We start from the raw sequence: 10,249 nt of genomic DNA, 5'->3' as shown, positions 1-10,249 counted from the left end.
TTGTTGTATTTGTTAAAAATCATGTATTTACAAATTGTATTTTCAAAGCCATAGATTCATCATTACTTTTTATGTATTTGCATTTTAGAACATATAAGAAGTAAAACTGGAGCTACATAGCAAAATATACCATACAATAAGACTGATATTTATAGTTACTGAAGATCTTTATTTCTTTATGGCACTTTGATATACTCTCTACCATCTTTTTCTTTCATTCTGCAGAACTCACTTTAACATTGCTTGTAAGGTAGGTCTAGTGGTAACAAATCCCCAACCTTTTGTTTATTTGCAAGTGTCTGAATCTCCCCCTCATTTTTGAAAGACAGTCTTATAAGATATAAAATTTGGGGTTGGTAATTATTTTCTTTCAGTACTTCAAATATTTTATTCCTCTGCTTTCTTTCTCCATGGTTTCTGATGGAAAATTGGCACTCTATATTATTTGGGCTCTCTTGTATATAACAGGCTGCTTTTTTCTTGTAGATATCAGAATTCTCTCCCTGTCCTTTGCCTTTGACAGTTTGACTGCAATGTGTCTGGGCATGGTTTCTTCTGAGTTTTTGATCAACAAAACTTACAGTGGGAAAGGTAAAAGAAAATCTGTAACCCTGGGTTAGGCAAAAATTCTTTGATGTAACACCTGACCAAAAAGAACAGACTGATAAATTGTACATCTGAGTGAAAATAACCTATGCTCTTTAGAAAGAATTGCCAAATCTTAATAATACAAACAATATAATTAAAATATGGATCAACTATTTGAACAGACACTTTGGCAAATAGTAACACTAAAATATTTTTAGCATTTTTAAACATTAGAAAAATGCAACTTAAAGTCTCAAAAAGGCTCCCCATACTCCCTGCCCTTCCCACAATCTCAACTCTGGGAACCCCCACACCTACCCACTCACTTGGTCACCATAACCAACAAGGAAGCAGCCATTGATGACACAGTAGAAGAATGGGTGATGAATGAGGAGTACAAAATATGAGAAAAGAACATCTTTTTTCTTTATGATTTGGTCATGATTCATGCTCTGGAGAGATCCAGCTTTACTGTACAGTCACTTTCAGATGTAACCAGACCAAAAGGAAAAGATTTCAGCATTCATCGACTTGTCCTGGGGACACACATTGTTGGATAAACAAAACCATGTTGTAATAGCCATTACACATCTCCCTAACAATGATGCTTAGTTTGATGTGTCACACTAAGACAGTGAGAGAGAAGAGTTTGGAGGTTTTGGCCCAATGAGTGGAAAAGTTGATGAACCATGGAAATCAAGATGAACCATGAAGGAGAGGTGAACAGGGCCCGTTAACATGTCCTAGGACCCTTGCATCACTACAACAAAAACTCTATCCAAAGATGGTCTTGTTTTTGATGACACAAAACATCCTTCTAAGCCAGACCCTTCTGGAGAGTGTAGTCCAGACTTGCATCTCTGGGGACAGCAGTATGAAGACAATGGGCTTTCTTGGAACCCAAATCTCAGTGGGCACTTAGTGCTTCAGATGACCGTATCATCTGCTTATGGGACATCAGCGCTGTTCCAAAGGAAGGAAAAGTGGTGAATGTGAAGACCATCTTTATAGGGCACCCAGCTCTAGTAGAATATGTTTCCTGGCATCTGCCCCATGAACATCTGTTTGGGTCAGTTGCTGATAATCAGAAGCTTATGATCTGAGATATTCATTCAAATAATACTTCCGAATCAAGCTATTCAGTTGATGCTCACACTGCTGAAGGGGAATTGTCTCTTTCACTCCTTATAGTGAACTCATTCTTGCCACAGGATCAGCTGGCAAAACTGCTGCCTTGTGGGAACTGAGAAATCTGAAACTCAGGATACATTCCTTTGAATCACATAAGCATGAAGTATTTCAGGTTCAGTGGTCTTTCACAATGAAACTATTTTGGCTTCTAGTGGTACTGATTATAGACTGAATTTCTGGGATTTAGGTAAAACTGGAGAGAAACAATCCCCAGAAGCTGGAAGGAAAGAAGGAGAGATGATGCTTACAGATCACCCTTGATGAATATAGGATGAAATACAGTTGAGTGAGAATTTTAGTAAGTAGTAAATTGACATGCTGGTTTTGAGATACATCTTTTTTGTTTTAGGTAACACAGGCAGAAAGCATTTGAATATTGGAATTCTGATTCCAGTCAAAGATACAAGCTGAAGATAAATATTTTGGAAGAATGGAGTTTTAATAGATGACAGAAAGAAATTTGAGAGGAAAAAAATAAAAAGTTACAGAAGCTACCATAATTTAGAGTACATGAGAAGGAAGGGATGCTGAAAAATAAATGGTGAAAATGGTAAAACAAAAGCTAGTGTGTTAGTTAGATTCAGTTGTCAACTTGGCCAGGTGAGCATACCTAGTCCTGCTGCTGCGGACATAAGCCAATGGTACGTGAACCTCATCTGTTGCTAATTACATCTGCAGTTGGCTAGGAGGCATGTCTGCTGCAATGAGTGACGTTTGACTTAATTGGCTGGTGCTTAAATGACAGAGTACAACGTAGCACAGCCTAAGCAGCTCAGCATTCCTCATCTCAGCACTTGCAGCTCAGCCCAGGCCTTTGGAGATGCAGAGAGAAGTCACCCCAGGGAAAGTTGTTGGAATCCAGGGGCCTGGAGAGAAGACCAGCAGAGACCATCCTGTGCCTTCCACATAAGAAAGAACCTCAGTGGAAAGTTAGCTGCCTTTCCTCTGAAGAACTAACAAAATAAATCCCCTTTTATTAAAAGCCAATCTGTCTCTGGTGTGTTGCATTCCAGCAGCTAGCAAACTAGAACAGCTAGGATCAAGTCATGACCCAAAACCCAAGAGAGGAAAGAGTTTCAAATATAAGGAAAAATTCAGCATGTCAAATGTCGTAAAGAAGTCAAGTCAAATACAGAAAGAAGAATCATAAGGAGAGCCATTATAAAGATTGTGATTATCTTTGCAAGAACATTAGTTGAAGGAAAGGGGCAGAAGCCAGCCAACCCCGGATTAATACAGACATGACTAATGAATATGAAGGCAGTGTTCATGGTATAAATCTCAAGATACATGGATTAGAAACAGGTAAATAGTATTATAACTTTCTATACATGAAGCAAGAGTCTTTAGTATATTTAAAGACTGATAGAAATGAAATGATAGAGAGTAAAAATTTTAAAATATCAATGCCTTGGAAGAGACCAAAGAGCTAAGGAGCTAGGATATTATTGGAGAGAATTGCTTTGCAAAGGACCATGAATATAACCTGGAAAGAAGGAGCAAAATAAGGGTGGATTCAGACAAGTTTATGAGTACTATCTTGGAAAATGCAATGGTTGAGTCCTGTTTGAAGAAGAAGTGAAAATTAATTGATCTTAGGGTAGGCATGGGATGGAAAGGAATTGAAGTTATGCAATTGTAGCTGCAGAAACAGTTAAGGAATTTTGCATGGATACAAAGAAAGATGTTGTGCACTGAATAGGGCCCATTGGTAATGGATAACTTTAATATATTGTGGCCCCAGGCCACATTGTTATTTTGGTTTTCTTTAGCAGTACTCAGGAGCTTAGGACATTTCTATGCAATTAGGAAATATTGGAGCATTAGCTCATTTTGAAAGCAGAAGTGGAACTAACAGAAAGGTAGTGTTTAAGGGACAGCTCCCCAGTGCCCTAAACTCTTCCTCTTCTTGCCATTTTATCAATTGTTCTATTTTATTGCAAGATCTCAGCTTCCATTCATTCTTTGTTCAGTATCAGGTGGTAAAGTGAGAGAATACTGCTTCAGTGACTCTGACAAAGAATGAAGAAAATAATGGGAATTAGGAAGAGAAAGCTAAACCGTTTTAATAAAAATTGCTGCTCCTTTTCCCTTTCATGGGAGATGTGAAAATAGCTAATCAGCAATTTGAATAATCAGACACAAAAAGAACTAACTCTCAATAGTAGCTTTTTATGTATATACCATGTGTTAGACCCTTGAAGTTCTTTAGCTTGCAACGGGCAAGGACATGCCCAGAGTACACAGGAAGCATTTATTCTGGGTCTTGCATTGTGGAGTCCCCCCCCACCATCTGGTACAACTTGCCCTGTGGAGTGACAAGCTGGGAATATAGGCAAAGGGATGTACAACCTGTAGCCTTCACCCTTTAAAGGCAACCTTTAAAGGCACTGAGCACAGAATTTCCTTTCCACATCATCCTGTTCATGCTTTCTCAGCCCCTCTGAGATTTTGTGCTGTCTTGTCTTCTGCAAGGTGGGCTATACTTCCCATGGTGCCTGAAGGTTGCCAACTATTGTCTGTTTGGGAAGATGGGTTGAGGACAGAGAGAGAATCTGGGTGTGTGGGTAGGGGTATCCCTGTGCAGGTGCACTCGTTAGGCCCCTTATGGTGTGTAGACGGAGCACAGGAGGAAAAACTAGAAGGCAGGCAATAGATTAAGGACCTGTGGACTGAGTTGCTACAAAGTACATGGTGGGAACATAGGCTCACGTACAACAGAAACTTTAGAAAACAACTGCTTTATTACTTACACAACACAAAGGGCCCAAAAGAGCGGGGAAAGTTATCCCATCGTGGCCAGTTTCCTGAAGAGATGAACTTTTTTCAGTTAGGTTTAGTGGATGGCAGCTCCATATCCCTCACTTTGCATCAGAGAAGAGAGAGTCCTGCACTGACTGAGTGCTGAGCTTTCATACACTCCAGGAGGCAAGGAGCTCATCCAGTGATCAATCATCATGCTCTAGCAGGCAGCCTCAGTTGATTAAGATTTAAGGACTCCCCCAGCTTCTGTGGTCTCTTACAAAATAGAAACAAAGCAAATGCCTGCACACAAACAAGTAAGAGGGAAAAAAGAGGATAAACAAGATGCTGGGAAAAGGCTCCTGAGTATGCCCTTGACTTCCTCAATATGGCCTCTATTTGAATCTGTGAGGGTTTGGAGCTGTCCACTTCAGGAAAATATGTTTTTAATCTTAATCCATTCCTGAGGGTGTGAACCCATTTAAGTAGGATTTTTTGACGAGGTTATTTCAGGTATGGTATGGCTCAACTCAATCAAGATAGGTCTTAATCTTATTATTAGAGTCCTTTATAAGCAGAATGAAATTCAGACAGACAGACACACACACACACACACACACACACACACACACACACACACACACACAGAGAAGTCCATAGGGAACAAGAAGCAGAAGGTCAATGGAACCCAGAACGAAAGAGAAAATTCTCATCTCTACTTTAGGCAGGCGGCTTCTCATGGGGAATTCATTGAAAACTTTCGTACGTGTTCCCAGCTAGGGGAGTACCCTGTGGAATTTGGACTTTTCTATTCCTATAGCCATGTGGACTTTTTTATAATTTCCATAATATCTATATTATGTATACATATGTGTATATTTTATATGTGTATATGTGTATGTTTGTGTATATGTATATGAATATGTATATATTAGTTCTGTTATCCTGGAGAACCTTGACTAAAACATAGTTTGTTACCCAGAGAATGGGAAGTTGCTATTTTACATAACAAAAATATGAAAATAACTTTGGAATTTGTAATGGGTAGAAGCTGTTTGATAGAAAAAGACTGACTGCTTTTAAGAGACTGTTGTTAGAAATATGGATGCTGAAGTCATTTTCAATAAGACCTTAGAGGGAAATGAAGAATCTGTTATTGGAGAAAAAATGATCTTTGTTTCAAAGTAGCAGTCAACTTAGTGAAATTGAATTCTGACATTGGAAGGAAAAAGAACTTGGTTATTTTGCTGAGGAGATTTTGAAGCTAAGTATGGAAAGCCAGCAAGGTTTCTTCTTACTGATCATAGTAAAATGTGTGGGGCTGGAAAAGTCCAGTATGTGCACTGCCACATGATAGAGGCACCAAGGACCAAGGACCACCAGCAGCCAGCCACAGAATGCAAAAGAAAGCCTCACATTGAGGATGCCTTTATTTGTCTTGTCCTAGCATCAAATTCATGAGCTAATAAATTCCCAGAGTTTAAGCCAACCAATTGCATGGTATTTGCTTGAGCATCTAAGGAAACATTTTAGTTATTGTTTTAAATAACTTTGTCCCAAATCCTCAAAATGATAATAGCAGTCCAAATTTGTAGAGTTAGAAATTATCCCACAGAGTTGGCCATGTGCTGGTTTGAAACTGTTATGCACCCTGGAAAAGCTATGGTCTTTTAATCCAATCTTATGGGTACAGACTTACTATGGGTGGGGTATTTTGATTAGGTTCTTTCCATGGAGATATGACCCTACCCATTTGGGGTAAGTCTTGATTAGTTTACTGGAGTCCTTAAAAGAGCCCAAGGGAGAGAGAGAGAGAGAGAGATTGAGAGCAAGCAAGCGAGCGCCCAGAGCTAACACAGAGATCAGAGACATGAAACCAAGACACAGGTCTTGGAGATGCAAAGCTAAGAGATGAAACCCAGAGTCTGCCTTGTAGAAGCTAAGTGAGGTATCACAGATGCCTAGAGTGAAAGCCACTGGAAACAGAGGCTGAGAACCATTTGGAACCAGAAGCTGGGAGAGAAGAACAGTGGACATTACCACGTGCCTTCCCATGTGACAGAGAAACCCCAGACTGCATTGGCTTTTCTTCTAACTCAGGGTATGTTTCTCTTTTTGCTTAATTTGGACATTTTCATGGCCTTAGGAATGTAAACATGTAACCTAACAAATTTTCTTTGAAAAACTCTATCCATTTCTGGTATATTACATTCTAATAGCTTTAACAAACCAAAACTGCCACCATAGTCTGCAATGTTATCCAGTATTCAAGTCTACATGTACATTTTTCTCTCATGTTTTCTAATGAGATAAGAGCTCATTGGTTTATTTTGGGGATCATCAATTATATCCTAACAGTAATATCAAACAAAACCAAACCAAACATCATATATAAAAATAGACAGTATGACAATAAGAGATACTTGAAGAAATAAGAAAAACAGGCTTAGACAGCAAGAGAACGTGTTCTGTAGCATATGTGCCCTTGGTTGTACTTAATGGAAATTGAGACTGGTATAGTGTCATAATGGATTTGATTTTACACTCAGCAGTCTGCTTTACTTGGCTTGCATTGTTTTTGGATGCTTAGAAAGAGAAGTATTGGTATTTTTGTCTTGGGAGAATGATGGAAGTATGTGGTTACGTGATCTAGGAAGTTGTTTGATCCCACTAGGCAGAGAATTTTAACAGTTGCAACTTTAAAAAACATTCTTTAATAGGGGTTGTTGAAGTGCTATAAAACAGATTTAAATGAAATCTTCATAACAGTATGTTGAAAGAGTAAAGAGAATTTAAAACAATGAAGACATATTATCTTTTGTTGTTATTTTGCTGATAAGGGTGCATCAGGAGAAAGTCATTCTTCTGGAGACTTGTCAATGACGGACATAGCAAAATACCATTGAGAGATAAAAAAAATCTAGGAGAAAAAGATGAGTGAGCAATACAAGCCTATTAGGAGAATGAAATCATCTAGATTCAAGATATGTACATGAAAAACAACACATGATATGTGCCCTAGTGGCTCCCCAAATTACTTAGAGACTGAGGATTTTGAGAGAGTGTGAGACACTCTGCTTTATAAATAGAATCTAAGAAACCAGTCGTATTGATTTATTGTTGTGAGTTATCCTAATTATTTCTTATAGAAGGCTAAATATGTTATTCTTGTGAAGGAGGGTTGTAGTTAAATTACAATGAAGGGAAAAAATAATGAAGATTATGGAAAGGTACTTTTTGTCAAGCATAAACTACTTTATTTCTAATCATCAGAGCTGTTTCAAGAAAGTCATTAGGGGATGAATCAAGCAGAAGTAAGAAAAACCTTGGCAGAGATGTTTCAAAGTGCATCCAAATGGAGACACAGAATACATATAATGCCTTAAATGAAATGTTGGATTATAATAGGAATCTATAAATTCTATGTTCTTCATACACTTAAAAACTTTTTTATTGTGAAATACCTCAGACTTACAGGACAGTTACAAAATTAATAATATAATAGTAACTCCAATATACCCCTAAACTCCCAGGAACCTGGATCTACCAATTTCAAGATTTTTTCACATATGCCATATCATTCTCTCTCTCTCTCCCTCATGAAAGAGAGAGAAAAAGAAAGAGAGCAAGAGCTCTCTGAACATTTTTTTTCTGAACACTTTGATGTAGATTGTATCATCATTCTTAAAAAATTAATACTTCCATGTAAATTTCCTAAGAACAAGGTAGTTTATAGAAATATTCCAACTTTTTCATGTGTCTCAATAATATTCTTTTGAGCCTTTTCTCCTCCTTTGGTAGACCCTGTCCAAGATCTTATATTTTATTAAATTGTCATAGTCTCTTCAGTTTGTGCTTTCTTTTCTTTAATTGACTGCCATATAGAACATAAATATTCCCATCCCCCCAAGCAGAATCTCTTCATGCATTATGCATTAATTCTCCATTCTCCCTGCCGTTTGCCCCTGACAACCTGCACTCTACTTTCTGTCTCTATGAGCCTGAATATTCTCCAGTATTGTCATTGAAGTTGCCAGGAAGCTTGAATTTAGCATGATAAATCTATAATAATATGTATTTTTATTTCAACTTACATTCAACAGTACACACAAATATTTTCTTATAATCATCTGTCCCTCCCTAGCTTTATGTAGTTTTTGTCACTAATTCTATGTTTTTCATTATGAATCTCTAACAATTGATTTATTATTACTTTTTAAAGCAATTGCCTTTTAGATCCTTAGGAAGTAAAAAAAGGTGAGTAACAAACCAAAAACACGATAGTAATGGCTATTATATTTACTCATGTCATGACCTTCACTGGAGATCTTTATATCTTCACATGGCTTATATCTATCGTCTATTGTCCTTTCATTTCTGCCTGCAGAACTCTTTTCAGCATTCCCTATAAGGCTGGTCTAGTGGGGACAAACTCCCTCAGCATTTTTTAAATGTGGGAATCTCTTAATCTCTCCCTCATTTTTGAAAGACAGTTTTGCAAGATATAGAATTCTTCATTGGCAATTTTTTCTTTCAGTTCTTGAAATGTCAACACACTGCTTTCTTGCCTCCATGGTTTCTTAGGAGAAATTGGCACTTAATCTTATTAAGGCTCCCTTGTATATGACACATTTGCTACATTCTTGCAGTTTTCAGGATTCTCTCTTTTATCCTTAGCATTTGTCAATTTGACTATAATTTGCCATGATGTGGATCTATTTGGTTTGGTTTATCCTGTTTAAGTTCATTGAGTGTCTTGGATGTATATATCCATGTCTTTTGTTAAGTTTTGGGAAGTTTTCAGCCATTGTTTTCTTGAATATTCTCTCTTTTCCTTCTGAGACTACTGCAATGCTCATATTGGTACACTTGATGGTGTCACACAGATTGCTCCAGCTCTGTTCAGTTTTGTACATTGCTTTTTCTTTCTGATCCTCACACTGGATGATCTCAATTTCTTCAGTTCAACTTCATTGATTCTTTCTCCTACCAGCTCCAATCTGCCGATGAAATTTCTAGGTGAATTTTTTTTTTTTTTTTAATTTCTGTTACGATGGTTTTCAACTCTGTTTGGGTCCTTTCATAATTTCCATGTCTCTATTGATATTCTCTTTGTGTTAATCTATCCTTTTCCTAATTTCCTTTAGTTCTTTGTTGACAGTTATCGTTAGTTCTCAGAGCATAATTAGGGACATTTTTTGAAAGTCTTTGCCTGAAATATCTCAGGTTTGATCTTATTAATTGATGGTTTCTAGTGTTTTAATTTTCTCTTTTGCCTCAGCCATCACTTCCTATTTCTTTGTATGTTTTACAATCTTTTTTAGAAACCTGAAGATGTTGATGTTTTAATGTCTTATCACTGGGATTTAAACTCTCAGGTGTTTGTTTCTTAATCTCAATTATGTTTCTTAAGCTTGCCTTATGACAGAGCTTTCCTGAATTGCCATGAATACTAATAAAATGAAACTGAAGAAAAAGGAATAAAGAAAACACCTTTCCCAGTCTTTGCAGATTGACTTGTAGGAGTACTCTCCTTCAGGGCTTACCCACACAATGGTAAGGAGAATAGCTCCAAGCCAAAGCTTATGGCACTCCCTGATCCTTTCTGCACATGTGGCCCTGGAATTCTCCCATTTACACAGCTCTGAATTTCTCCTCTATCCTAAGAAACATACTCCTCATGGTTCCGAGCACCACACTTTATATCCTACAGTCAGTAATTCCTTGC

The 10,249-nt window shown here is 37.5% G+C and overlaps 1 pseudogene; it reads left to right on the top strand.

Moving 5' to 3' along the window:
• The first annotated feature begins 929 nt into the window (after window positions 1–929).
• LOC143668994 (histone-binding protein RBBP4 pseudogene) lies at window positions 930–2,040 on the top strand (annotated as a pseudogene).
• The last annotated feature ends 8,209 nt before the right edge of the window (window positions 2,041–10,249 follow it).

The sequence above is a fragment of the Tamandua tetradactyla genome, chromosome 25 (assembly GCF_023851605.1).
Source record: "Tamandua tetradactyla isolate mTamTet1 chromosome 25, mTamTet1.pri, whole genome shotgun sequence".
NCBI lineage: Eukaryota > Metazoa > Chordata > Mammalia > Pilosa > Myrmecophagidae > Tamandua > Tamandua tetradactyla.
Note: the sequence above shows the minus strand (reverse complement) of the source record. Positions and strands in the feature narration are given on the sequence as shown.